The 27313-nt window shown below is 43.9% G+C and overlaps 1 long non-coding RNA gene across 2 annotated transcripts in view; it reads right to left on the minus strand.

Moving 5' to 3' along the window:
• LOC132660981 (uncharacterized) overlaps positions 1-27313 on the minus strand; it is a 292245-nt gene that overhangs the window by 219835 nt on the left and 45097 nt on the right. For both annotated transcript variants that reach the window (XR_013550037.2, XR_009601987.3), the window contains exon 3: positions 18855-18923. This is a non-coding gene — a long non-coding RNA (uncharacterized LOC132660981). The remainder of the gene's footprint in view (positions 1-18854; positions 18924-27313) is intronic.

The following is a 27313-nucleotide window of genomic DNA, read 5'->3' on the forward strand; positions in this document are numbered from 1 at the left end:
AAGGGAATTATTCAATATGTGGCCTGTTGTGATTGGCTGCTTTCATTTAGCATAAGGTTTCAAGGTTCTCCACATTGTACCTCGTTCCTTTTTATTGACCGATAATATTTCATTGTATGGATCTGTCACTGTATCATCAGTTGATGGACATTCCTAGAATTCTCTTTGAAGAGCAGAAGTTCTTCATTTTGATGAAGTCTAATTTATTAATTTTTTTTTCTTTGATGGATCATGCTTTTGGTGTCATATCTAAGAAATCTTTGCTTGACCCAAAGACAAAAAAAAATGTTTTTTTATCTTTTTTAATGTTTTATTTATTTGAGAGAGAGAGAGAGAGAGAGAGGATGAGTGGGGTGGGGGAGGAGGGGGAGAGAGAGAGGGAGACACAGAATCTGAGGCAGGCTCCAAGCTCCAAGCTGTCAGCACAGAGCCTGAGGCTGGGCTTGAACTCATGAACCATGAGATCATGACCTGAGCCGAAGTCGGACGCTTTGACCAACTAAGCCACCCAGGAATTCCCCTGCTTTTTTTATTATTTTTTTTTTAAGTTTTATTTATTTTTGAGAGAGAGAAACAGAGTACAAGCAGGGGAGGGGCAGAGAGAGGGAGACACAGAATCCGAGGCAGGCTCCAGGCTCCGAGCAGACAAAAAAATTTTCCTAGTTTTCTTCCTCAAGCTTTACAGATTTTAGGCTTTACATTTATGCCTCTAATCCATGTTTTAAATGTATTTTTATTGTGGTAAAATACATACAGCATGCTATTTGCCGTTTTATCCATCTCAAGTATACAATTCAGGGGCGTTAATTATACTCATAATGTTATACATCCATCACCACTACCTATTTCTAAAACTTTTTTTGTGACCTCAAACAGAAACTCTGAACCCATTAAGTAATAACTCCCCCATTTCTCCCTCCCCCAGACCCTGGTAATCTAATGTCTGTCTCTAGGAATTTGCCTTTTCCAGATATTTCATATTAAGTGGAATCATGCAATAGTTGTCCTTCCATCAGTTACCATAACATTTTCAAGGTTTATCCATACTGCACCACGGATCAAAACTCAGCAGAATGATAACCCGTTGCATGTATACACTACTGGGTTTTTTTGTTTTTTTTTTTTTAATTCATCTATCCGCCATTGGACACTGAGCTGTTTCTACCTTTTGGCTACTGCCAATAATGCTGCAATGACCACTGATGCACAAGTTTGAGCTCCTGTTGGCAATTCTTTTGGAATTGTGGGAGCATGGACGGCCCTGTTTCCTCTCAGGTGTAATGGGTATAACCCTACCTGACCGACGGCTCCCAGGGCTGTTGCAGAATTAAATGAAAAGACAGGTGGAACAAACTCTCAGAGCTGAAAAGAACTCACTACATTGACAGGCTTGTTAGGTCTGCTAATGCTATCATTACTCTAATGTTCACCACGATCACCAGCACCAAGGTTTCACGAACCAGCTCCACACACAGGAAAGATGGGAAATCAAACTCTTCACCATGCTCGTGGGTTTCGTGCTTTGGCAATCGTTGGAGACACAACGACAGCCAGTTGCACAAGTGCATTTCAGTGTTTTATTGCACCCCCTCGGACATATGCTACCGCAAAACATTGCCACCCAGTAAGGCGCTTGAGCCACAATCCCCAAGGGGTTGACAAATGAGCTTGTCATTTTGAGCTCATCCCTTGATTAAATATACTTCACTATTTAAATTCACTCCCTTACAGGAAAAGAGAAGTTCCAATTCAGTTTTGCTAAATGGAAGAAGTCAGTAGTTTTCTTTTACATTTTTGTACTGCAATTCATAGTGAAATACACAAATTATATAACAAATCAGTACAAATACACACACACACAGTCACACACACACACACCAACTTTCATAAAGCAACTGCTGTTTTATTACATATAATGTGCTTTCATATTTGCAAGTTCATTCTATCCTGTACTGTTATAGTCTATTTTATTTTTTACATTATGGTCACAACCTACTAAACTGATTTGCACCGTGGAAGACATAGGGAAGTAACCAAGGATAGGGTGCGTCCACCTCCCTCAAGATTCCCAAGAAAGACATGAGCTTCTCCCCTGTATCTCTATGTGGGTGAAATATGGTACAGGTTAACCCAGAGGCAGGCAATGACCAGGTGCCCTGATTCCTCTACTTGGAGGCAATGCCCACCTTCCTTCCTCTCTTCCTTCCTCTCCTCTTCCTTCAAAAACTATGTACGAGCACCTACCATTTTCCAGGCATGGTGCTAGGTGTCGGGAATGCAAAGGTAAGTGAGACTGTGGAACAACTCCCCAGAGGGGACAAACACATCCCCACTTGGCTGATCAAAGGCTTAATGGCTAAACCCAATGGGTTAACAAAATGAAAGCCCAGGGAACGTGGGTACTCTTCCCTCTCCTGAGGCTCCTTCCATTTGAAGGGGTCCCACAACACCACCCTCTGGGCCCCTCCACCCTCTCACCACACTCTACCCCAACAGAGATGGAGGAACTTGTCTGGTGATTTGGGAAGGAAAACCCGGCATGTGTGACCCGGCTGTTTCCTCTTCCCTTTCTCCTCAAATCAAACTGCTTTCAGTGGTGCCTCTCTTACTGTGTCCTCCACGGCAGAAGTTTTCCAAAGGACCTGCCCAGCACTGCCTGGGACTAGGTGTATAAATAAATGGATGGGTCTCGCTCTGCCGTTTAGCGTGATGAAGCCCGCAGAGAAGGTCACAACCTCCAACAACAGTTGTTTGTACAATGGAAGTTCATCTCCATCTGCCTGACACCCTGTCTTCGTTTTTGCTGTTCCAGGATTTAGGCAAGCAAGAGCAGTGGGTACAATTCAGAAAGCCTCCTTGCATACCCCGACATCTCCCCGGAGTGAATTCCAGCTCTCCCCAATGCACGTCCCCATGTTGGCTTCTCCCTCTCTACCCCTCTCACCAGTGTTTTGCTTCACAAAAGCCCAAACCACGGGAACTAAGTTGGCCCAAGCAGCCATCACCACGGAGGGCAGGGAGGAGAGGAGATCCTCCAAAAAAGACACAGGTGTCTTTAGTGAGCAGAGGAGGGGAGGCCGTGACACTCACATCCACAGAGCCAATTCCAATCCTCATCACGGTTCTGAAAGTCCAGGGGCAATCACGTGACAGCTGCTTAAAGCCTTCTGGTGCCTCAGAACCAAACCTCTACCCTCGACTAGGATACCTAGTCCTCTCTTCTTTTCTTTTAAGGCAAAATCCTAAGTGTCCCCCAGTCTGTAATACTTCCGTTGACTCCCCTGGGCACAGGGAAATATGCCCCAGAAGCACGTTCAAACTGGTTTCCATCGCATTGGCTGCAATACAGGCATTGCTTCGATCTTTGACACTCAACAAAATGGGCTAAAACCTCGTTCCCAACCCCAGCCCAGTCTCTCTGGAATTCTACAGGGGATGTGAGGTGGCGGCTTCTCTAGACACCTGCCTCAGTTCTGCTTTGCCTGATGTGTTCAATAAACAGATGCACTATCCTCCCCGTTCGGCACAAAATGTGTGGAACAAAACGTGATTCACACACACACACACACACACACACGCACGCAGGCCTTTACATAGTTAGTAGATTTGACTAAAGGTGTACAGGAGTTATGTTACAGAACCCTAATGATATTAAATTAAATATTAGGCATCCTGTCCTAAAAATTACATCAATTCACTTCCCACCTTCCCACCTATTACTTGGCGCTCTCTTTTGACCTCCGTGATGTCCAATGTAGGTTGTAACTGTAATAACGTCTACTTTATTGACATTGTATATTGTCATGTTGTTATAACTGCTTATTTTTATTTTTTAATAGAAGAGCCTGTACTTTTTTTAAAAGCTTATTTATTTTGAGAGAGTGAGAGAGAGCATGAGTGGAGAAGGGGCAGACAGAGAGGGAGAAAGAGAGAATCCCAAGCAAGCCCCGCACTGTCAGTGCAGAGCCTGATATAGGGCTTGATCTCACAAACCATGAGATCATGACCTGGGCCAAAATCAAGAGTCAGACGCTTAACTCTCTGAGCCACTGAGGCGTCCCTGTAATTGCTTATTTTTAAAGACTCTTTTCTAGAAATGTTGAGCCTTTGGGAACAACCTGAGGGCAGACTCTGCCCAGGTCTTACTATTCTCCATGTGGCAGGTAATTTTGATATAAATTTTTTAGATCCTCCTTGCCATTTTCCCTTTCCCCCTTCCTCTATTCCAGTAGATTGACCATTCCTGTTCTTCCTTGCTTCTGGAAGGGCAGAGACTGTCCTTCAGTAGTCATTATCCTCTTATTCTTGTAGTATCTGAACCTCAAAGTCTAGCTGTGCACACAGACCTCCAGAGTAAAGACATCTGCCAACCTCCCTTGTCATTACAGGTGGCCATGTGACCAAATTCGGTGCACGAACATGCGAGCAGAAGTGATTCCACACCTTTTAGTTCTTGCCCTTAAATGGAAAGGACACTGCTCTCCTTTTTCCCTTTTTCCCCTTCCTGCTGGCCAGAGATGGACCTAGGGACATAGTGGGAAGCTCTCTGGGATCTCGAAGATGAGAACAACATCCCAGCGGGGGAGAGAGCCTCAAGTCAGAAGTGTGAATCCCCAGCCCCGCCAGCTACAAAGCCCACATTCAGACTGGTTCATGAGATAAAAATTAACTTCCATCTTGTTTAAGTCACACTATCGGGGGTTCCTTTATTATAGCAACCAAACATATATCCTAACCATTAGTTTGCTGGGGCTGCCATAAGAAAACGTCACCAACTGGGTGGCTTAAAGAAGAGAAATTTACTTTCTCGTGGGTTCTGCAGGCTGGGAGTCCAAGATCAAAGTATCAGCAGGGTTGGTTTCTTCCAAGGCTGCTCTCCTGGCCTTGTAGATGGCCATACTGTGTTTTCACATGGCCTTCCATTTGTGCACATCTGTACCCAAATCTCTTCTTAGGAGGACACAAGTCATACTGGATTAGGGCCCACCCTGAAGACTTCATCTTAACGTAATTACCTCTTTGAAGCCATTCAGAGACTAAAGGTTAGGACTTCAACACAGGAATCTTGAGGGGACAAAATTCAGCCCATAATACTAATACATTTTTCTTCCTGCCTTCTGTTTTCCCCTGAGTGAATACGCTACATGTCCTTGAGGGAGAGAAGACAGGCTTGGAAGCCCAGGAAGAAAGAGAGTCTTGTGAACAAAAAAGAGGTTCCCCTGAGCCAGAGGGACAGAGGGGAGGAACCTGTCCTTCCCCGCCCACCCCCCCAGCAGCTTCCTAGCAGGTGACCAGGCACGGGATTCCTGTAGCTGAGCCTGAGCCCCAGGGGCTCGGCAGAACAGGCCGAGGGAGGCTCAGCAACACAGAGAGCAGAGAGCAGACCCACAGCTGCCCTCCTAGTGCCACGGCTCCTTGTGCGGCCTGGGCCTTTGCACAAGCTGGGGTCGGGAGGCTCTAGGACGACAAAGGTGCATTTCCCACCAACCCAGCAGAATTGGTGCCTGGAGTCTAAGTCAGCTCAGAGAAAATAAAGAAATGCATCATTTCTTGCATCTGAGTTAACGAACTAACACCAGCGCCCCTGCTTCCCCTGGCACCTAGCAGAGTGCCTGGGTGCGGAACAGCGTGCTTGAGAGATGAGCGGAGGAAAGGAAAATGGGAACGGAAGAAGATACACAGAGGAAACCCCAAACCAGCACCTCCTGCTTCTCAGTCTTCCCAATGAGATGTACCGCTTCCCTCTTCTGCACTCCATCTGACATTCATCTTCTCACGGACACTGCTTTCTCTCGCGTGGCTCTGCTCTTGCCTTCAAATGCCCACGGAGGATGAACCACTGGAGGTGAAGGACCACACCTATTCACCCCTGTATCCTGCACCCCCACTGCACCCCAGGCAGCTACTCAACTGGTGTGGGGTTTTTTAAGTGCATGGAATGGGTACTGGGTCAAGTCCCTCAGAGCGGGGGCAGGTGGAGTCCCTGGGGGAAAGCCCCCTGCAGGGGAGAAGCTGGGCTGGATCCAGGGAGGGGAGGAAAGTGTGGTTGAGCAGAGGAGCAGAGCAGCCAGGGGAGGGCCCCGGGCCAGGCCACACCCCCGGCCCTCTGGAGAGCCGGCTCTGGGCTCACAGTGCGGTCCTCTTCCTGATCATGATTTATTCAACTGCAGCTGTGTCTGAAAATAGCCTAGGCAGGTGGCTTATTCTCGGAAGACACAGCGTGTGGGATGCCCTGGAGTGTAGCCTCCAGATATAAATCCAGGCAACACTGGATGCTCCCCCCGCGGCAAGCAGATCAGACATTAGCCCATTTCACAGAGGATGGTATGAGGTTGGAGGGAGGACAGACCTTGCCCAGGAGACGCACAGGACCAAGAGTCGCTGGAGGAGAAAAGGGGAAACGGGACTGCCCTAGAGGAAAGAAAGCATCTGTCTTCAGGTCTGAGGGGGGACATACCAGTTGCCAAGGGCTAAGCTCCCGGGCCACCACGCCCTCCCCCCTCCTGCCCTGCGCAGACCCAGCTTCCTTCCTGAGGGCATGCCAAGTGCTGGGTGAAGAGGTCCAGCTGGAAGGAAGCAGCTGAGTGGAACAGAAGAAAGTCATGCAGGAACCACACCTCTGGAGCTCCCTCATCAGCTCTGGCACGCTCATGCTTCAGAGCCAGGAAGCAAACCTAGACTGCCTGTGCCTCCGTATGTCCCCGTCTCCTAAAGCAGGGCCACATCATAGCTGTGTCTGCTGCTCACTGAATCTTCACGGGGCAGACAGGGCAAGGAGGAAGCAAGCGCTCGGGTCTCCTCATACAAGGTCACTGGAACAAGGGGGCTCCACCCTCATGACCTAGTCACTTCCCAAAGGCCCCACCTCCTGACACCATCACGACTGGAGATTGTCAACGTAGGAATATGGAGGACACAAACAGTCAGTACAGGGCGCTCTACCCCTGCCCCGCCCAGATGCGTGCCCTTCTCACATACAAAATGCATTCATTTCTTCCCAGCGGACCCCCAAGCTCATTCCTTCCAGTGTCAACTCTTGAGAGGCATTCAGTCTCATCTAACTATCGCCTAAGTCAGATGTGGGTGATGCTGGAGCTAAGCTCCATCCCCAGGCAGACTGCTTGCTCCCCAGCTGCGAGCCTGTGAACCCAAGCAAGTTACGTGCCCCCAAAGTACAATAATGGCACAGGCAGAGGACAGACATTCCCTCTCCAAAAGGGAGGAACAGGAGAGAAGGAAGGGGTGACAGGTCTCAAGCAAGTCCAAAACCCACAGGACAAACTCCATGAGATCTTAAGGCTGGAGAACAATCCTCTGTGGCTAGACGCTCTGCCTTCCAGACCCACTGGGGGGTGGGGATGGGGGGTGGGCAACGTCAGCCCCATGGCTTGGTGGGGTGCCAGCTCTGCTGAGGCCCTCTGCCAACTGGGGGGCACACCCCCAGAGCCTGCCGGGCAGCCCTCAGCCCTGTTGAAAGCTAGGCAGTGGCCCTGATGACTCTAACTCGCCTTCAAGATCCTTCTTCCCTTATCATGAAGGACAGCACACAGTCCCAGCTGACAGTGTTTCCACCAGTATAATCTCATCTGGGACCCTGTTGAGATGGCTGATTCAATGCCTCGTTCACAGTCACACTACTCTCCTTATCAATTGGTCAGTCGGCCACAGCCTCACTGTTCTCTTCTGAACACACTCTGTTTTCACAGTATGGACAGAATCTTCCAAATCTTTGTTTTGGTTCCTTTTTGGTTCGCAATTCTGGACAATCTTCAATCCTTTTCTCTCTCCCTGCACTTTACTAGAAGCAGTCAGGAGGAACCAAGCCACCCCTTTGTTAAGAAATCTCCTTAGTTAAATATCCAATTTCAATGCAACCAAGTCCTCCCTTCTGGAGAACACTAGAACACAAACACAACTGAGCCAACTTCTCTGCTTTATAACAAGGACAGCCTTTTCTCCACCGTCACGTAACCTGTCCCTCATTTCCATCCGAGACCTCATCAGAACGGCCTTTACCATTCACATTTCTACCAACGTTCTGCGCTTGATGGTTTTTATACCCTCTAAAAAGACATTTTCTCTGAAGCTCTCCTCTTCCTGAGTTTCCACTAGAAATGCTTTTCAGACTCCCCGTGGCAGCAGTATGGGTCCCGCACGTGCTTCAAAACCCTTCCAGCTGCAAAGTCATTTTCATGTGGTCAGGTCTTTGTTACAAGGGCACCCACTTCTGGGAGGACCATCTGCTTTACTGAGCTCACCAACTCAAAGGCTAATTTCTTCTGGAAACAATGTCACAGATGCACCTAGAAATCTTGTGTAACCAGCTATCTGAGCATCTCCTGGCCCAGTCAAATTGACACATGAAATTAACCATCACAGGGGTGCCTGGGTGGCTCAGTCAGTTAAGCACCTGACTCTCGATTTCAGCTCAGGTCACGATCTCACGGTCATGGGATCGAGCCCAGCGTTGCCTGACATTCTCTCTCTCCTCTCTGCCTCTCTGCCCTTCCCCAACTCATATGTGCTCTCCCTCTCTCTGTCTCTCTCAAAATAAACAAACATTATAAAAAAAAAAAAGAAATTAGCCATTATATACTCCATGCCACACTCATGCTTTGAATAAAAGAAAAGTGTGACTACAGAAAAAGAAACATAAATCATAGACAAATGACTAGACTCTTAAGCAGTTGCATCCTCCAGAAACCTTGCTCTGAAAGTGCAGTCATGGAGGGTTTGGGTGGTGACAGTTCTGCCTGGAATTGAATGCACCAAAGAAGGCTCACCACGGGCAAGACTGAGCTGAGCTGATCTGAGCTGAGCCTAAGGACCTGTAGGATCTCACCAGGCAGAGGACGAGGAGAAAGACAAGCCCTGTAGGAGAGGGGGTGATGAAGGTACAAAGCAATAAGGTGGCCAGCAAGAGGATGTATGTGGTCAGAACACAGCCTGTCCTGCTGGAAGGGGGGAACAGGGTAGGAGATGAAGCCAGAAAAGGCACACAAGCCCAACAGTGGAGGGCCCAGCACATGAAGGGGTTTGGATTTTTATCCAGAAGGCTAGGAGGTGCCCAACATTTTTAAAATGTATGAATCCTTTTTTTTTTTTTTAATGGAGTTTATTTTTTAAAGCAGTTTTCAGTTCAGAGCAAAGTTGAAAAGAAACAATTTCCATATACTCCCTGCCCACGACTAAACACTCACAACCTCCCCACCCCCACCTCATTATCAACTTCTCACCCCAGAGTAGCACATTTGTCACAATGGATGAACCTATGCTGACACATCATTATCACCTAAAATCCATAGTTTACATTAGGGTTCACTCTTGGGTACATTCTACGGGTTCTGACAGATGTACAATGACATGTATCCAGCACTATAATATCAAACAATAGCTACACTGCCCTAAAAATCCTCTGTGTTCCACCTATGCACCAACCCCTGGAAACCGATGATCTTTTTATTGTCTCCGTAGTTTTGCCTTTCCCAGAATGTCATATAGTTGTCCTATGCTAGGTAGCCTTTTTAGATTGGCTTCTTTCACTTGGCAATATGCATGTAAGGTTCCTCCGTGTCTTTTCTTGGCTTGATAATCTTTTTTATCACTGAGTAATATTCCACTGTCCTTTTCCAATGGCAAAATATTCTGACTATCCCACCAAGAAAAGTCAACATTTCTAGAATCCACAGATACAAAAACTGTGACAAATCCAAGAATCCATCATAAGTTTGTATGATTAGCTATATTGTTTGTATATTAGCTATATTGTTTGTATTATTAGCTATATTGACCTCACATAAATTATTCACGTCTCATATTTTTCATGCTAAGTAAAGATCAAAATGACATCGTTTGGGGAGTGTTTACATGGATTTGCAGATCCCAGGGGTTGGCAGCATAAAGTGGGGGTGCTATAGGTATTGGGTAGCTGTCTTTGATAGGGCACAGGACTAGTGAGATCTGCAAGTTTACAAGATCAATCTAGCTGGTCACACCCTAGAATGGACTCCAGGACTCTCCTCCAATATGCCCTGAGACAACTCTCCAAACAAGATTCTGGCTACACATAGTAGGTACAGTTGCACCAAATTCACAGAGGATCCATTAAAAATTCTCATCCACGCATTCAGCCAAAAATCTTACCTCAATTATGCTTCCAGACAAAAACTTGCTTTAGAAAGCAACACTGAAGAGTCTGAATCTGAATTTGGCTTTAGAATCAAAGAGCCAGACACCTACTTCGGAGAAGACCGGATCCTGCAGATGCCTCAGAATCAAGCCAAGGCCACAACAAGGTCATCCTGAAGAGGAGATCCGAGGTAGAGAAGCAAGCGGGCTTCATACCAGCTACACCTTCTCCCAGTGACATATCCTCATCAAGGCATTTAAGAACAGCCCTTAACTCTAGGATACATTTCAGAGGATGATTTGCTCAAGAAATTGGGGTTCCAGAGCAGAGAGTCCAAATTTGGTTTCAAAACTGACCATCTAGCGGCACCTGGATGGCTCAGTCTGTTAAGCACCCGACTCTTGATTTGGCTCAGGTCGTGATCTCAGGATCGTGAGATCAAGCCTCAACGGCCCCAACCTTACCAATGGCCCCTCTGATTTCTCTGGAGCCAGAAGTAGGGGCATGGAGGCAAGTTCGGTGAATCTGACATTGTCACTCTGTGCCTCACACCTCTCACTCTTTTTGGGTCTTCACCCTTCCCCTGGACTACAAGCTGAGCCTTGTGGAGACAGCAGGCAGGACTTCCGGAGCCACAGATGTGCAGAAACCCTGTAAGAGGCACCTCACAGCACGACTGACCTAGCCTGACTCTTGGGTTCGGCAGAGCTCAAGGACGGTGCAAATAAAATTCATACGCATCCCTTCCCAATCATCACCAATTCAGGCAAAAATCATCGATGGATGTTAAAACCTTTAAGTGAATATTTGATGAGTAGCAACATATGCATTGTCTCAAAGAATCTCCCCAAAGATAACTTATCACTTACAAAAAAACGAACAAACAAACAAACAAAAAAACCCTGATGATTCTGCAGTGGAGAAACCTGGCAGGCTCCACCTTCACCAAGCGATCAAAATTTATTTCACCAGTAATGGCGCAAACTGACATGAGGCGCCTCCTGATATAGCGGGCTGAGACTGGCACATCACTTCGGCGTTATTACTGCCCAAAGTGCATGAGCTGACTCTAATTATGAGGAAACACCAGAAAAACGGAGTTACAGTCTACAAAGTAACAGCCCTGTACTCATAAAATGGACTGAATCCTGGCAACGGGGACGGGGAGAAGGTAAGCCAAGGAAAGAACTAGAAAGTTCTGCCTAATGAAGTGTTCTCTTCCATCTGTAGCATGGGCTACCTTCTCTGTGGAGGGGTGGGGGATGGTATATAATCCAAGACCTCTTTATGCCTAAAACTTCTCTCCATAAATGCTCAGTAAACGGGTAACACTGAGTGTCTCTGGGGAAGGGAGGTGGAGAACTGGACTGGGAGACAGCCAGCTTTTCACTTTAAGCTTGTCATCCTATTTGAATGTTATGGGGGTTCTTAGTCTATTTATTAATTATTAATTATTTATTATTTATTCATTTTGAGAGACAGAGAGCTTGAGCAGGGAGGGGCAGAGACAGAGGGAGATAGGATCTCAAGCAGGCTCTGAGCTGTGCTCTGAGCCCACCATGGGGCTTAATCCCACAATTGTGAGATCATAACCTGAGACAAAATCAAGAGTCCAATGCTTAACTGACTGAGCCACCGAGGCACCCCCCACACTTTGAATGTGTTAAATCATTTCAGTGTGTGGGGTGCCTAGCTGGCTCAGTTGGTACAGTGTATGACTCTTGACCTTGGGGTCATGAGTTCAAGCCTGATGTTGAATGTAGAGATTACTTAAAAATAAAATCTTAGGGGCGCCTGGGTGGCTCAGTCGGTTGAGCATCCGACTTCGGCTCAGGTCATGATCTCGCAGTCTGTGAGTTCGAGCCCCACGTCGGGCTCTGTGCTGACAGCTCAGAGCCTGGAGCCTGCTTCAGATTCTGTGTCTCCCTCTCTCTCTGCCCCTTCCCTGCTCATGCTCTGTCTCTCTCTGTCTCAAAAATAAATAAAAACATTTAAAAAAAATTTTTTAATAAAATAAAATCTTAAATCATTTCAATGTGTTATTTATTTAAGAGGTTTTTTTTTAACTTAACTTTACAAGGTAGCTCTCAAAATAATATTAAGTAGAAGAAAACAAACATATCATATGAGTACATGGTATACGATTCCATTTATACAAATTATAAAACTAGTCAAAATGAATAAAAGGCAGGCTAGGAGACTTACGTCTCCCTGTTTCAATACTTACACAAAGTTACAGTAATAAAAACAGTGTGGTACTGGCATAAAGACAGACATACAGACCAATGGAATAGAACTAAGAGTCCAGAAATAAACTCATACATCTACGGCCAATTTGTTTTCAACAGGGGTGCCAAGAGCAGTCAGTGGGGAAAAATATTTTCTTCCACATATGGTGGCATGACAACCAGATATCCACATGCAAAAAAATGAAATTGGATCCCTGTGCCATACTATATGCAAAAATTAATTCAAGATGCATCAACAACCTATATATAAGGGCTAAAACCATAAAACTTTTTTTAATATGTATTTATTTTTGATGAGAGAGAGAGAGAGAGAGCACACATGAGCTGGGAGGGGCAGAGAGAGACGAGAGAGAGAATCCCAAACAGGCTCCACGCTGTCAGTGCAGAGCCCAACATGGGGCTCAAATCCACGAACTGTGAGATCATAGCCTGAGCCAAAACCAAGAGTAAGACACTTAACCAACTGAGCCACCCAAGCGCCCCATAAAACTACAAAACTTTAACAAGAAACCATAAGGTTAAATCTTCATGAACCCTGGATTTGGCGATGAATTCTTAGCTATGATACCAAAAGCACATACAACAAAGAAAAACTAGACAAACTGGAATTCATCAAAATTAAAAACTTTTGTGCATTAAATGCTATCATCAAAAAAGTGAAAAGATAACCTATAAGTGGTACAAAGTATTTACAAACCATATATCTTTAAAAGGTCTAACACCCATAATAAGGCTCAGTCAGTTGAGCGTCCGACTTCAGCTCAGGTCATGATCTCACAGTCCGTGAGTTCGAGCCCCGCGTCGGGCTCTGTACTGTCAGCTCAGAGCCTGGAGCCTCTTCAGATTCTGTGTCTCCCTCTCTCTCTCTGCCCCTCCCCAACTCATTCTCTCTCTCTCTCTCCCTCTCTCTCTCTCTCCCTCTCTCTCTCTCTCCCTCTCTCTCTCCCTCTCCCTCTCTCTCAAAAATAAGTAAATAAACTTTAAAAATAAGTAACTAAACAAACAAAGTTCTAACACCCAGAAGAGATAAAGAATCTTACAACTCAATAGACAACGAAAAGACAAACAATTTTAAAGTAAGCAATGGACTTGAACATACAAGACATACACATGGCCAATAAGCATATAAAAAGATGCTCCACTTAACTAGTCATTAGTGAAATGCAAATCAAAACCACAGTTAAGATACCACTTCACACCCACTAGGATGGCTATAATTAAACAACGAAACAAAACAAAACAGAAAAGACGTGCTAGTGAGGACGTGGAGAAACCGGAACACTTGTACAATCCAGGTAGGAATGCACAAGTGGTGCAGCCTCCGTGGAAAACATCCTGGCAGTTCCCCAAAGAGTTAAACATACAATTAGCGTAAGACCCGGCAATTCCAACGCTAGGTAGGGGCTCATCCCTGTTGTAGCAGGTACTAACCCAAAAGAATTGAAAACAGGTATTCAAACAAATACTTCTACGTGAATATTTATAGCAGTGCTATTCACAAGAGTCAAAAAGTAGAGGCAACTCCAATGCCCATCAACAGATGACGCACAAACGAAATGGGGTGTATTCATACAATGGAACGTTATTTACCTCTAAAAAGGAATCGAGTGCCAATACCTGCTACAGCCGGGATGAGCCCTGACAGCATTATGTTAAGTGAAAGAAGCCAGACACAGCTGGATGATTCCATTTCTATGAAGTGTCCTGAACAGGTAAATCCCAAGAGACAGAAAGTAAATTGCTATTAGCCATACGCTGGGGGGAGGGAGAACAGGAAATGACTGTTTCGTGGGTACAGTCTCCCTTTGGGGAGATGAAAATGTTCTAGAACTTGATAGAGGTGGTCATTCGCACAGCACTGTGAGGGTATAAAACGTCACTGAATTGTACACTTCAAAATGGTTGATGTTGTAAATTCAAAATGGATGAAAGACCTAAATGTGAGACAGGAAACCATCAAGATCCTACAAGAAAAACAAGCTGCCACCTCTTTGACCTTGGCTGCAGCAACTTCTTACTTGACATGTCTCCAGAGGCAAGGGAAATAAAAGCAAAATTGAACTATTGGGACCTCATCAAGATAAAAGGCTTCTGCACAGCAAAGGAAACAATCAGCAAAACTAAAAGGCAACGAATGGAATGGGAGAAGATATCTGCAAATGACATATCGGATAAAGGGTTAGTATCAAAAATCTGTAAAGAGCTTACCAAACTCAACACCCAAAAAACAAATAATCCAGTGAGGAAATGGGCAGAAGACATGAATACACACTTTTCCAAAGATGACATCCAGATGGCAAACAGACACGTGAAAAGAGGCTCAACATCACTCATCATCAAGGAAATGCAAATCAAAACCACAATGAGATTACCTTACACCTGTCAGAGTGGCTAAAATGAACAAGTCAGAAAACGACAGATGCTGGTGAGGATGTGGAGAAACGGGAACCCTCTTGCACTGTTGATGGGAATGCAAACTGGTGTAGCCGCTCTGGAAAACAGTATGGAGGTTCCTCAAACAGTTTAAAATAGAACTACCCTACGACCCAGCAATAACACTACTAGGTATTTATTCAAAGGATACAGGAGTGCTGATTCACAGCAGTACACGTGCTCCAATGTTTACAGAAGTGCTTTCAACAACAATCAAATTATGGAAAGAGCCCAATGTCCATCAACTGATGAATGGATAAGAAGTTGTGTACCTGTATACAATGGAATACGACTCAGCGATGAAAAACAAATGAAATCTTGCCATCTGCAACAATACGGATGGAACTGGAGGGTATTATGCTAAGTGAAATAAGTCAGTCAGAGAAAGACAGATATCATATGATTTTACTCATATGTGGAATTGGAGAAACTTAACAAAAGACCATATGGGAAGGGAAGGAAAAATAAGATACAGAGAAGGAGGCAAACCTATAAATACTCTTAAAATACAGAGTACAAACTGAGGGTTGATGGGGGTGCAGGGTTGGGGAGGTGGGGAAAATGAGTGATGGGCATTAAGAAGGGCACTTGTTGGGATGAGCACTGGGTGTTGTATGTAAGTGATGAATCACGGGAATCTACTCCTGAAGCCAAGACTACACTGTATGTTAGCTAACTTGAAAATCAATTAATTAATTAGTTAATTAATTTAAAAAATGACTGAATTGGGGGCGCCTGACTGGCTCAGTCAGTTAGCATCTGACTCTTGGTTTCAGCTCAGGTCATGATCTCATGTTTCGTGGGTTCGAGGCCCACGTTGGGCTCTATGCTGACAGCATGGAACCTGCTTAGGATTCTCTCTCTCTCTCTCTCTCTCTCTCTCTCTCTCTGCCACTCCCGCTTGACCTCTCTCTCTCTCTCTCAAAATAAATAAATATTTAAAAAATTAAAATGGTTGATTTTATGTTGTGTGAATTTCACCTCAATTAAAAAAAAAAAAAAAGATGATGACATCAGGCTAGGGATTGGCATCACCTGGAGGCAAGGGTCGTGCCTGGAAGGAGCAAGAGGGCAGTTTCTGGGGGACTGGGTTCTGGTTGCACTTGCATGTGAAGTTGTAAAAATGCAGCTACCAATATCCTAAAGATGTGTGCTGTGTCCTCCTTGTATGTCACAAAAGTAAAAGGAAGTTTTGTTTTGTACTCTTTAAAGGGGAAGTTCTTGCTGCAGTTAGGACGGTGACAGCAGCTTTTATCTGGTGACAGGGCCAAGATGAGGTTGATGCAAGTAAGATAAATCATGCGAGCCCAGGGTCAGATCCTGTCTTTGTTTTAAAGACTGACACTTTGTTCTGCGTGGCATTTTTGTATTTGTTTTGTTTTGTTTTGTTTTGAGATACTGTCATTAAGACAGTATTTACTTTAGCTACCGAGTTTTGGGCATCCTCTTAAATGTTGCACCCCTGACGAGTGCCTCGCTCACCTCCCCCTACTCCCAGCCCTAAATTTCAACCCAGCACCATTGTTGAACCAAGGGACATGCAGCCTGAATTGCAAAGGCAACGGGTCCCCAGCTGCTTCCCACTGGCTCCACCCAGAAGGCTCACATACACAAATATGTGGGGTGCTTCCTGAAGTGCCTGTCTCAGCCTCAAGATGCACAGTTAAGACCCCTGCCCTTCTCCCTGACTCTCCACCAAGCCTCCTGACCCCACAGCTTCCCGGCTCCTGAGAGGCAGCGCTGCTCGGCAGGCAGGGACCCAGGGCCACACACTGCCTGCCAAGGAGCTGGGTAAAAGGTAGTAGCCACAGTCAGTCATGGGGAAATCTCCGGAGGACCCTCGTAAATGAGCACGCCCTACATCCATAATCCTTAGCAACATTCACTTCCGGAAGTATTATTTCTCCCTTTGTCTTGTGAGTGGGCAAAGGTGAGCACAGGTGTCTTGAATGTGCATTTCACGAAATAAGATACAGGATGTGGCATTACTTTCGCAGTACCTTTCTCTCTCTTGAACCCCCCCGAGATTCACTTATGAAATCAGGCCCTCCTATCATGAAGAAAAATTTTAAGACTGTGTCACTTTTCCTAAGATGTAATAGGAATTTTTTAAATAAACAGATATTTATGAAGCAGCGTCTTTTTTTTAATTTTTTTTTAACGTTTATTTATTTTTGAGACCGAGAGAGACAGAGCATGAACGGTGGAGGGGCAGAGAGAGAGGGAGACACAGAATCGGAAGCAGGCTCCAGGCTATGAGCCATCAGCCCAGAGCCCAACGCGGGGTTCGAACCCATGGACCGCAAGATCGTGACCTGAGCTGAAGTCAGACGCTTAACCAACTGAGCCACCCAGGCGCCCCTTTTTTTTTTTAATTTTTTTTTAACGTTTATTTATTTTAGCAGTGTCTTTTTTTAATGATAATTTATTTTTGAGAGAAAGAGATAGAGCAGGAGAGGGACAGAGAGAGGGGGGGACAGAGGATCCAAAACGAGCTCTACGCTGACAGCCAAGAGCCTGATGTGGGGCTCAACCCCATAAACCATGAGATCATGCATGACCTGAGTTGAAGTTGGATGCTAAGCCACGCAGGTGCCCCTGAAGAGCACGTTTTTTTAATGCAGCAAAGTAGAGATTTCTATCGCAAAGAATGTGATAATTTTTAACATTTAAGAATTTAGTACATCCTATGTAGTTAATAAAGGTACGTTGTATAGAAAGAAAAGTTTTAAAAACCATTTTATTATAACAGGAATATAACATATATCTACATCTATATGACCATATGTGTGATATATATACTTTATCTTAAAATAGAACGAAATTCTGGAACAACACAGCCCAACAGAAATTTCTGCCATGATGGAAATGTTTTATATTTTCACTGTCCAACATGGTAGCCATGAGCCACAATTGGCTGTCAGGAACTTGAAATGTAGCTAGCATGAGTAAGGAGCTGAATTTCTAATTCTATTTATTTTTAATTAGCTTAACTTTATTTAAATGGCACATGTTACTGTACTGTATTAAACCGCACAAATATCTATAGCATTTTGAACACGTTTAATTCACTCAACATTGAGTGAATTCAATAAACAAACGTGCTTCTCAAACACTAGTACCTATGTACATGATAACACTAATAGGTTAAAAAGTATAATGTAAACTAGACTCCAATAATAGTCACACAAAAATATAGAAAAAAAAAATTTAAAGACCATACATAACCCAGATTTAAAAACCTAGAATATCTCACTAAGGTATTTTCTCAAAAGATTAGAAACAGTGGCCTAATGCATTGAACCCAGGAAACCAGCAGAACAAAATAAAGCAAAAGTACTAATAATTAGGAAAATGATGGCGATAACTTGGGTGGGGCATGAGGCCAGCTCTCCTTTAAATAGGACGGTCAGGAAGACATTTTGTGCCAACATCTACAGTTGAAAGTGAATGAATCATATGAAGGAATACACAGAGAGGTGACTTCTAAACCCAGGTTTATCGATTATTGACATTTTGGGCCAGATAATTCTTTGCTGTGGGGATGGTCCTGTCCACTGCAGGATGTTTAGCAGCAACTCTGGTCGCTCTCATCCCTGCCAGTAGCCCTCCCCCTGCCCCAACTGGAGATACAACCAAAAGTATCTCCAGAAGCGGGCAAGTGTCGCTGGGGAGAGAGGAGGGGAGAGGAAGAAGAGGGAATAGCCCCAGGAGCGAACCACTTGTCTAGACAAACAGAGAGTAAATGCAAAGGCCCTGAGGTGGGACAAGACTTGCCAAACAGCCTGCCAAGTGCAGTGCTGGCAGGAAAGATGATGCTAGGTAAGGCAATGAGATGTGGGGCCTACACGCGCAATCCCTTGTAGGAATCTGGGTTTTATTCTAAGAGAAAGGACAAAACATCGAGCCACTGAAGGGTTTTAAAGATGCACAGGACGTGACCTGCTCCGTGTCTTTAAAAAGAGCACTGATTTGGAGAATGGTCTGCAAAGCGGATTACTTAGTAGAGAGAATTGCATAGTGTTAACAGCCCCGGCTCTTACCTGTTGATGAGCTTCTCTGTGCCTCAGTTTCCTCATTTGTAAAATAGAGATAAGAATAGTACACATACCCTGTCAAAAACACAAGAAATAACAAGCGTTGGTGAGGACGCGGAGAAAGAGGATCCCTCTTGCCCTGCTGGTGGGAATGCAAACTGGTGCAGCCAGTCTGGAAAACAGTATGGAGGTTCCTGAAAAAAACTAAAAATAGAACTACCCTATGATCCCATAATTCCACCACTCGGTATTTCCCCAAGAAAATGAAAACACTAATTCAAAAAGATATATGCACCCCTATATTTATTACAGCATTCTTTACAATATTCCAGATATGGAAGCAACCCAAGTGTCCAGCCATAGATAAATGGATGAAGAAGAGGATATACAGAATGGAATATTACTCAGCCATTAAAAAAGAATGAACTCTTGCCATTTGTAACAATATGGATGGAGCTAGAGAGTATTATGCTAAGTGATGTAAGTCCGACAGAGAAAGACAAATACCATATGATGTAACTCATATGTGGAATTTAAGAAACAAAACAAACGAATAAACAAAGAAAAGAAGACACAAAGAAAAAACAGACAACAAACTAACTGGTGGTTGCCAGAGGGAAGGCGGGTGGGGGTGGGTGGAATAGAAACAGGGGATTAAGAGAGAAATGTATAGAATGGTTGAATGGCTATATTGTACACCTGAAACTAATACCATATGGTAACTATACTGGAATTGAATAATAGATAATTTTTTAAAAGCAAGTAAAATAATAAGAATAATAGTACACATACCCCGAGGGTGATTTTGAAGATCAAAAGGAATCAGGGTTTGGGGCACCTGGGTGGCTCAGTCAGGTAAGTGTCTGACTCTTGGTTTTGGCTCAGGTCATCATCTCACAGTTCGTGAGTTCAAGCCCCACATCAGGCTCCAAGCTGACAGCACTAAGCCTGCTTGAGATTCTCTCTCTCTCCCTCTCCCTCTCTCTCACTGTCTCAAAATAAATAAATAATTTTTTTTAAAAAGGGACTAGGGTTTATAATACACTTAGAATGGTGCCCGGCACATGGAGAGTGCTTTGTAAGTCATTTACTCTTTATTATGACTGCATTAATCCAGATAGAAGGTGATATGAGCTTTGAGCGATGACAGTAAAAGTATTTCTGGGAAAGGGCTGCAGCTGTAGAGCACCATGGAGTTAAAAGGTTTACTGAAAAGGCAAAAGCTTGGAGAGAAGTGGGCAAAAAAGAGCTCTGGGGGAGGTGGATGGGTGAGGCGAGTGGGCAGGGAGAGAAAGGAAGTAATCACGGACGACTTTGGCGGTTCCAGCCGGGCACTCGTGTAGATGGGGGTCCCCTTTATGCAGTGGGAAAGACGGGGGGTCAATTTAGGACATATTAGATTTGAAACATTCGTGTGGCTATTAATAGCTGATCAGTGGGTCAGAGCACAGGGAAGAGTCTGCACTGAAGATATAAGCCTGCTCATCATTTGCAAAAAGAAAACACTGGATGATTTAATTTACTTAGTAATAATATTTCAACGATTGCTTGTAATAGCACAGTCTGTAAATCACCTAAACAGCCACCAAGAGGGGACTGGTTAAATATACCGTAATAGGATCATAAATGAAATAGCATAGAACTGATAAAAGAATAAGTCAATTTTATATATCCTGATACAGAATAATCCACAAGAGACAGTGTTCAGTAAAAAATAAGTAAATAAATAAATAAGCAAGGTACAAAACAAAAATATATCACAGACTGCATCTGTGTGCAGTTCCATGCCTGACCACAAAGAATAAATTTGCTAACACCATTATTTTCATGGATATTTCTGGAAGGATACACAAGTGCCAGCAATTGTAGCAATGGCTGGAGGGCACTAGTTGGAAATTTACTTTTTACTCCATGTTGTTTAGTATCATTGTATTTAAATTTGTTTAATGTTTATTATTTTTTTCATTTATATTCTTTATGTATTATGTATCTATGTGTCTATACGATATATGACTATAGGCCATTCATAATCAGAAAGCAATGCACACTAAACTAAAAATTAAATTGGGCCCAAAATGTTAAAGCTGGATCTTCAATAAGTTTGATCTACTGGAAATGCCTTAGCTATAGAACAACACAGAAACGATAATGTTTATTATTTTTGAGAGAGAGACAGACAGAGCATGAGCAGGGGAGGGGCAGAGACAGAGGGAGACAGAATCCGAAGCAGGCTCCAGGCTCCGAGCCGTCAGCACAGAGCCTGACGCAGGACTCAAACTCACAAACTGTGAGATCATGACCTGAGCCAAAGTCAGACACTTAACTGACTGAGCCACCCAGGCACCCCAGAAAGGTTTTGTGCTAGGAGTCACCCCCACCCCCAGATCCATCCATTCCCATCCCTCCAATAGCTCCTGGAAGGATGAATGGACAACATCTGCCTGATTCTCACCTAGAGAAGCTGAAACACGTGCTTTCCTACACACCGCACTCTGGAAAAAGAACACCCATCGACATTTTCTGCCTTTCCTCCCTGCCAGCGAGCAGCAGAAATGCCTCCAACATAAAGGAAATATTTCAGATTTTTTTCCTTTTCCCCATCTAAGTGTTGAACTTCCCTTCACTTTGGGGTAGCCTGACCCAGAGTAGCTACAGGATGCTGCATTTGTACGCAGCTCTATTGGCTGAAGCCAGCTGGCAAGGGGTGCTGGGTAATTGTCAGCCTCTTCAGAAGGAGTTAGGGATATTACGAGCTTGTAAATCAGGAGACAGCAGCTTGCTTACAAAGCGACTTTGCCCAAGATGGGTCCTGACTTTGAAAAGCTGAGATAGAAGTGGCCTCGGAGAACTGTGGGATCTCTGCCTCCCCTTTTTTGCCAAAAGCCAATAAAAAAATTTTTTAAAAAAAAAGCTAACTCTGCTCACATTCCACGAGGATGAATCTTGTTTATCCCTAGGCACAACTGTACCTGCCAAAAAACTGCTAATTCGTTTTCCTTCTACTGGAGAGACTGAGTCAGGACTCGGGAGGGCTATTCTCGCCTCTCAGGCAGAACTTTCTGGCCCTCCCCTGACTCTGTGCAGTTGGAGAAGAACTAAAGTTAGCCAAGCCAAAACCCTGAGGTGGAGCCCAAAGCCCAAGCAGCCCCAGAGTCTATGCTCTCAAGCATTTGTGCCAACAGCTGCAGCACAGGAGACATGCATGAGAATTTTTTTTTTTTTTTTTTTGTAACGTTTATTATTGAGAGATAGAGGGACAGAGCGTGAGCAGGGGAGGGGCAGAGAGAGGAGGAGACACGGACTCTGAAGCAGGCTCCAGGCTCCAAGCTGTCAACACAGAGCCCGATGCGGGGCTCAAACTCCCAACAGCAAGATCATGACCTGAGCTGAAGTCGGATGCTCAACCGACTGAGCCACCCAGGTGCCCCACGCATGAGCAAGGTCTTACCAGCAGGCACATCCCTGCCTCCAGGGGACGCTCTAGCCCCATTCTTTGGAAACCAGCAACTCACCTCTCCACGTGGCTCCGACCACCCTTGAGAGAAGAGGGAGCCACGGCAGTTAAACTTATCCTCACTTACAAGGTTCCTCTGCTTTACATCTCCAATCTCTTCCCACTCACTCCCCCACCCATCGCTACATTAACTAGGTCTTTTATGTTCTATATTCTGATGCTTCAACACCTGGGATGACTTCCCACCCCCAGGGTTAGCCAATTCCTAGAGATAATACACCATTCACCCACGAGTGCACCTTTCAACTGCAAACAAGCCAATCTCATTTAATCCATTTGGTCTACCAATTTCACTTAGTTAACCAGTCGGATTTGATGGTGTCCACATTCTCAACCATCTCCTTATCAGGTTCTCACACTCCAAGCTACTAGCCTTCATCACAGGGCCAGGTACCGGCCAACTGGAGTCACCCCTGTGCCCCCAGAACCCACTACAATTATTCAAAGTAGTAATCCTAAACCTGTTTATCTTGCCTCACACATTCTTTCCCACGGAAACCCCCTTCTCCCTCCTCTGCCTCCTGATTCCCAGAGTGGCCCCCTGTGGATCGTGCATCCCTCCTCTTTGGATCTGTGGATATAACAAACTGCTTTTCGAGGGCAGTCATTTCCTGATCTGTTAGTCTTTACTTAACACGCTGAGCATTCCCTCACTGAAACGTGCCCATTTCTGTGGTGTGGCCCTCTCCTGGCTCTCCTGGCCTTCTGCCACTCCTTCTCACACTCCTTTGTTGCTATTCCTTAAATATCAGTGCTCCTTCAGATCCTGTCTCAGGTTCTGTTTTCTTTTAGGCCTGCAACCCTCCCTGGGTGCCCATTACCACCTGTTTGCCAACACCTGCCACATATCCACCCTCCACCTAGACCTCACTCCTCAACCCCAACTTGGACCTCTCCACACGTGTATCCCACGGGTACCTCAAGCTCAACTTGTCCGACACGAAATTCACGATCTTTTGCCCCAAAACTGCCTTGTCTCTTCCATCCTTCAGAAGAGCCGCACCAGAAACCTGGGAGTTCTTGCAACCCTCACCAAACACACCCAGGGAATGCCTATGGATTATGAGTTCTCCAAACTGAATCTCCCTCACCTGTCCTATTCTCCTCCATCCCCTCTTTCAAGCTCTCAGCCCCCTCAGCTAAGCTCCTATGCTCCCAGTTGCCCTACACCCACTACTGTGCACCTTTCCAATCCCACACCATTGCCCTGACTTCCATTCACCTCTCCAAAGTGCAAGTCTCGGGGCGCCTGGGTGGCTCGGTCGGTTAAGTGTCCGACTTCGGCTCAGGTCATGATCTCGCGGTTTGTGAGTTCGAGCCCCGCGTCGGGCTCTGTGCTGACAGCTCGGAGCCTGGAGCCTGCTTCGGATTCTGTCTCACTCTCTCTATATCCCTCCCCGACCAGTGCTCTGTCTCTCTGTCTCATAAATAAATAAATAAATAAATAAATAAATAAATAAATAAATAAATGTGAAAAACAAGTGCAAGTCTCATCACACTTCCACTCTGCTTTAGAGATTCCCATGGTTCTCCACTGCTTATTGGATAAAATCTAACATCTTTAGCCTTGCAGATCCAGTCTCTTGTGATCTGGCTCCTTTTCCTTCCCCAACCACATCTCAGGTACCACCCCTCCTCCCATTCCATGCTTGAGCCACACAGAACTTCAGAATATGCAGTTCCCCAGACACACTTCCTTCCTCCATGACTTTGCTTCTGAGAATCCCTCTGTGGAGAGTGCCTTTCTTCTTCTTTCCAGAAAAACAACCACTGCTTTCTCCCAAGCTCTCCTTGGAATCCTTCCTTTTTTTTCCCTTGTAGGCAGCACCTATAATACTTGATTGTTCTTATTTTTTATACTCATTCAAAAATATGTATTGAATAATTAAAATGTCAATAATCCAAGATAAAGAATCTTAAAAGCAGCAGGAGAAAAGCCACTACTTACATATAAAGGAAATCCCATAAAGCTATCAGCTTATTTCTCAGCAGAAACTTTACAGGTCAGAAGAGAGTGGCAGGATATATTCAAAGTGCTGAGAGGAAAAAACCTACAACCAAGAATACTCCACCTGTCAAGATTATCATTCAGAGTTGAAGGAGAGAGAAAGAGTGTCCCAGACAAACAAAAACTTAAAAAGATCACCCCACCAAACCACCCTTAAATGTTAAAACAGGGCACCTCGGTGGCTCAGTCGGTTAAGCATCCGACTTCAACTCAGGTCGTGATGTTGTGGTCCATGAGTTTGAGCCCCGCATTGGGCTCTGTGCTGACAGCTCAGAGCCTGGAGCCTGTTTCCGATTCTGTGTCTCCCTCTCTCTCTGACCCTCCCCCGTTCATGCTCTGTCTCTCTCTGTCTCAAAAATAAATAAACATTAAAAAAAAGAAATGTTAAAAGGACTTCTTTAAGGAGAAGAAAAAAGGCCATAACTAAAAGAAAATTATGAAAGGAAAAAAATTCACCGACAAAAGTAAGCATATAGTAAAGGTAGTAGATCAATCACCTATAAAGCTGGTACAGAGGTTAAAAGACAAAAGTAGTGAAATAAATTATATCTACAATAATTAAAGGTACATAAAAATAAAAAGATATAAAATACGATGTCATATACATTGATACATCGAGTAAAAATGCAATGCTTTGAGAATGTATTTGAACTTAAATGATTGTCAATTTAAAATAGACTGCTATATACACAGGATATTATATACAAACCTCATGGTAACCACAAGCCAAAAACCTATAAAAGATACACAAAAAAACAGAGATAGATATCTAAGCATAACACTAAAGAAACTCATCAAATCAGAATGGAGGAGAGCAAGAGAGAGAAGAGGTACAGAGAATTACACACACACACACACACACACACACACACACACACACACACAGAAAACAATTAACATAATGGCAATAAGTACATACCTATCAAAAATTACTTTAAATACAAATGGACTAAATGTTCCAATCAAAAGACACAGGGTGACTGAATGGATTTAAAACAATAAGAGTCGTCTGTATGCTGCCTATAAGAGACTCACTTCAGGCTTTAAGATACATGAAGACTGAAAGTGAAGGGATGAGAAAAAGATATTCCATGTAAATGAAAGTGAAAGAAAAAAGCTGGGGTAGCAACATTTATGTTAGACAAAACAGACCTTAAAACAAAAACTGTAGGGGCACCTGAGTGGCTCAGTCGGTTGAGCATCTGACTTCAACTCAGGTCATGATCTCACAGTTCACGAGTTCAAACCCTGTGTCAGGCTCTGTGCTGTCAGCTCAGCAAAAGCAGTTCTAAGTGGGAAGTTTAGAGTGATATGGGTCTATCTCAAGAAATAAGAAAAATCTCAAATAAACGATCTAACCTTACACCTAAAGGAACTATAAAATGAACAACAAACAAAGTCCAAGGTTAGCAGAAGGAAGGAAATAATAAAGATCAGAGTAGACATAAATAAAATAGAGACCAAAAAAAAAAAAAAATCAATGAAACTAAGAGCTGGATTTTTAAAAAGATAAACAAAATGGACTAACCTTTAACCAAACTCATCAAAAGAGAGAGAGAACTCAAATAAATAAAATCAGAAATGAAAGATAAATTTCAACTGACACCACATAAATACAAAGGACTATAAGAAACTACTATGAAAAGTTATACACCATCAAATTGGAAACCCAGAAGAAACAGATAAATTCCTAGAAGCTGTCTCCCAAGGCTGAATCAGGAAAAAAGAGAAATTCCAAATTTCTATGAGCCCAGCATTACGTTAATACCAAAATCAAAGACAAGAAAGAAAGAAAGAAAGAAAGAAAGAAAGAAAGAAAGAAAGAAAGAAAAAGAAAGATAGGGAAAAGAAAAAGAAAAGAAGAAAAGAGGCCAATATTCCTGATGAACACACAGATGCAAAAATCCTTAACAAAATATTAGCAAACTGAATTCAACAATACATTAAAAGGATGATTCACCACAATCATGTGGAACTTATTCCAGGGATTCAAGGATGGTTCAATAACCATAATCAATCAACATGATATACCCTATGAAGAAAATGAAGAATAAAAATCATATGATCATCTCAATAGATACAGAAAGAGCATTTAAAAAAAGTCAATATTCATTCATGATAAAAACTCTCAACAAAGTGGGTATAAAAGGAACATACCTTGGGGCACCTGGGTGGCTCAGTCGGTTAAGTGTATGACTTTGGCTCAGGTCATGATCTCATGGTTCATGAGTTCAATCTCCACATCGGGCTCTGTGCTGACAGCTCAGAGTCTGGAGCCTGCTTCAGATTATGCGTCTCCCTCTCTCTCTACCTCTCCCCCACTCACGCACACGACCCCCCCCCAAAAAATAAACAAACATTAAAAAAATTTTTTTAAAGAAGGAACATACCTCAACTTAATAAAGGCCATGTATGACAAAATCACAGCTAACATCATACTCAGTGGTGAAAAGCTGAAAGCTTTTTCTCTAAGATCAAGAACAAGACAAGGACTTTGACTATTTGTATTCAACATAGTATTGGAAGTCCTAGTTATAGCAATCAGACAAGAAAAAGAAATAAAAGGCTTCCAAATTAGTAAGGAAGAAGTAAAACTGTCACTATTTGCAGACTGATACTGTACATAGAAAACCCTGAAGGCGCCACCAAAAAACAACAACAAAGAAAAATCTGTTAGCACTAATAAACAAGTTCAGTAAAGCTGCAGGATACAAAATTAACATACAGAAATCTGTTGTGTCTCTACACACTAATAATGAACTAGCAGAAACAGAAATTAAGAAAACAATCCCATTTACAATTGCATCACAAAGAATAAATTATCTAGGAATAAACTTAACCGAGGAGGTGAAAGACCTATACTTCTGAAAACTGTAAGATACTGGTGAAAGAAATTGAAGATGACACAAATAAATGGAAAGATATGCCCTGTTCAGGAATTGA

Source organism: Panthera onca, chromosome D1, assembly GCF_046562875.1.
Source record: "Panthera onca isolate mPanOnc1 chromosome D1, mPanOnc1 haplotype 2, whole genome shotgun sequence".
Classification (NCBI taxonomy): domain Eukaryota; kingdom Metazoa; phylum Chordata; class Mammalia; order Carnivora; family Felidae; genus Panthera; species Panthera onca.